We start from the raw sequence: 2,942 nt of genomic DNA, 5'->3' as shown, positions 1-2,942 counted from the left end.
CGTTTACAAGATCTGCTCGCACGGAGTCGCCAGTGCTTAGATGGCGCTCAGGTGTTGCGGTTGAGGAAGCTACTAGCGAGGTACGTTGATGTGTTCTCTGCAGGAGATCTAGACCTTGGTTGCACGGACCTAGTGGAGCACGATATCGACACGGGCGGCCACCGCCCAATCAAGCAGCCAGCTCGGAGGATGGCCCCAGTTCAGTGACAGGAAATGGAGGAAGTGATGGAGGAATATTGACGACAGGGAGTAGTGGAAATGTCGAACAGTCCCTCGTCATCAGCCATTGTTTTAGTGCGGAAGAAAGACGGCACAGTGAGATGCTGCGTGGATTACAGAGCGCTCAATGAAGTGACAATTAAGGATGCGTATCCTCTGCTGAGAATTGACGAAACGCTTGATGCTTTAGCGGGGACTCGGTGGTTCTCTACACTGGATATGAAAGCTGGATACAATGAAATCAAAGTTGCCGTAAAAGATAGGGAAAAGACTGCATTTTCGTACGGACGGGGTTTGTGGCAGTTCAGTGTGATGCCATTCGGCTTGTGTAACGCCCCTGCAACTTTCGAGCGTCTTTTGGACCGGATACTGGAGGGCCTACACTGGAAAGCCGCCCTTAACTATCTTGATGACGTCATAGTGTCTGGTCGAACGTTTGATCAAGAACTGGAGAGGTTATCGGGGGTATTCGAGAGGTTTCGAACTGAAAACCTCAAGTTGAAACCGAAGAAGTGCTGCCTGTTCCAGAAGGAAGTAAGATACCTGGGACATATTGTGGGCGAAGACGGTGTCCGTACTGACCCAGAGAATGTGGCCGCCGCGAAGGATTGGCCGGTCCTTACTTGTGTAAAGGAGTTGAAGAGTTTCTTCGGACTGTGCACCTATTACAGGTGCTTTGCAACAAAGGCTGCATCGTTGCACCAGCTACTGGGGAAGATCCAAAAGTTTGAGTGGACTGCCGTGACACAAGGCGCTTTTGACGGACTCAAACAGGCGCTAGTGAGTTCTCCGGTGTTGCCGTACCCGGACCTAAGCAAGCCTGTCATACTGAGCTGTGACGACAGTAGCCGAGGTAGCATCTCACGCACAGAAGCAAGATGCAAGACCCAGTCTCCCTCTCTAGTAGCACGTATGAATCGAAGCAGTAGGCAGACCAGGTCAATGTAAGAGTCCCAAAAGGCTGCCAGTTTACCTTGGTCCAACTTGCAGAACTCATCAAATAATTCCAAGAAATGTGTGAACTCTGGTGCCAACAACATGTTATTGAAGTTTTCTGAAGTGATCTCACTGCTGACATTATCCATTGCTGCCCAAGCGGGTTGGAGTAAATGAGCATGGTTCTTCTGTGTCCATTTATAGAAGGCTTTGATTCTCAGACGCTGCATAGCTTCCATGACAACTTTGTGTGCTCGTATGGTGCGATTGTATTACCGACTCTCAAGCACTGCAGGAATTGAACCAGGAGCAACGATACCAGCTTCGACGACCATATCTGACAGTCCTGCGTCAACGAACCTTTTTCCAGGATTGCAGGGAACATTATCATAGTGTGAAAGCCCCCAATCCGAGGATGGCACGGGAGAACTCTTCTGGCTTTTTCCATACAATTTCTTGAGCTTTTGCATACACAGCAAGATCCGTTACGATTATGACTTCTTCCTGACCCAATTGTTGTCCCGTTTCAACAGATCTCTTAAGAAGAGTGTACACAGAAGACAGCTCAGTAGGTGAGGCTTCGATAACCAGGCAGTAACCAATTGTGTACATATAGACAGAGGGCCAAATAAATAAGGGTCTTATTCATTGAGATGGTCCCCTCCCCACTGCAAATTTAGTTTATTGCTAACACGTTGTTCCTGGGTTTATGTGATGACATTTTCACTTGCTTGGCTTCCTCTCATTGAAATACATAAAACAAGCCCCAAAAGCTAAAAATAAATGCTAAGACACCCTTCATTATCGAGATTTATCGAAATTATCCATTTTGTCCTTATTGTGGATGGGGTAGGAAATTTCCTATAATATCATTATTATTGAAGATAGCTGACTCAAATTTCATATGGAATAGTGGAAAATTACAGTAAATAAAACTATTAAGTTTAACTTAATGAATATTAAATTAATTGCAAAAGAAAATGGAATGATAGTCAATATTCTGTGAAGAAACATAAAAAAACGGGCGTTTTTTCAGACAAATTGGTGAGATTTTCCAATTTTGGGCAATGGAAGATGAAACTTTCACCATGGGTATGGTAAAGAGGTATATTTCCTTCATTTCAGTGACATCTAAGGAGTTAATAGACAAATATTTCCAATGGTTACCTGTGTATCATATATTTCCACATTTTATAGGCTCGAGACTCACCTTTACTTATAAAAAGTTGTTTTTCTAATTACCTGACAGGTTGTGCGAATGACAAGTGAAAATGTCATCCCCATAGACCCAGGAAAAATGTGGTACCATCAAACTAAAGTTGCAGGGGCGGGGTGCAACCAAAGTGCACATTTCTGGATCTGGCCCACCGACTATGAGGATATTATTGCTTACAATAATATCAGGTTGCAATCATGCGTGAAAAAATCCTATAAGGTAAAGAATCATTAATTAATAATTAAAGGTCCTACAAGCAGCACCAGCATGCTAAAATAACAACACGAAGAGAGAGGGAGAAAGAGAGAGAGAGAGAGAGAGTAAGAAAGAAAGAAAGAAAGAAAGAAAGAGAGAAACAGAGAGAGATAATCAGAAAAAATAATTAGATAGGTAAACAGATAGAACGGTCTATAGATAAATTGATAGACACACACACACACACACCACACACACACATATATATATATATATACATATATATATATATATAATATATATATATATATTATATATATATATATATATATATATGGAACAACAACGCAATAGAGGACAATAAAAGATTCGGACA

The sequence above is a fragment of the Octopus sinensis genome, linkage group LG29 (genome assembly GCF_006345805.1).
Source record: "Octopus sinensis linkage group LG29, ASM634580v1, whole genome shotgun sequence".
NCBI lineage: Eukaryota > Metazoa > Mollusca > Cephalopoda > Octopoda > Octopodidae > Octopus > Octopus sinensis.
The sequence above is the reverse complement of the archived record's forward strand: the minus strand, read 5'-3'. Positions refer to the sequence as shown.